This window comes from Octopus bimaculoides, chromosome 4 (genome assembly GCF_001194135.2).
Source record: "Octopus bimaculoides isolate UCB-OBI-ISO-001 chromosome 4, ASM119413v2, whole genome shotgun sequence".
In the NCBI taxonomy this organism is placed as follows: Eukaryota; Metazoa; Mollusca; class Cephalopoda; order Octopoda; family Octopodidae; genus Octopus; species Octopus bimaculoides.
In genome coordinates, this window is record NC_068984.1 from 104,296,384 (window position 1) to 104,296,710 (window position 327).

The following is a 327-nucleotide window of genomic DNA, read 5'->3' on the forward strand; positions in this document are numbered from 1 at the left end:
AACTAGCAGCTAAGCCCAGTTTCACCTGGTCAGAGAACGACGGGAAGACATAAAAAAGAGGAAGAAGTGGATACGAAGTGGTGTTTGGGCGACGGATCTTGGTAGAAAAAAAAGAATGTCATGGTGAGTTAGTAAGGAGAGCAAAGCAAGACTGGACTTACGTGGGCTGGCAGGACGATGAAAAAATTGCGGAGTTGAAATTGGAGCAGTTGAAGTTGCTGTTGTTATCATTGGAGAACCTCTTGGTAGACAACATTCTTCGTCCTTCCCTCGGGTACACAAATAGAAAGACCATGGGGATAGCCAACGTACAGTTGTGCGTGTAAG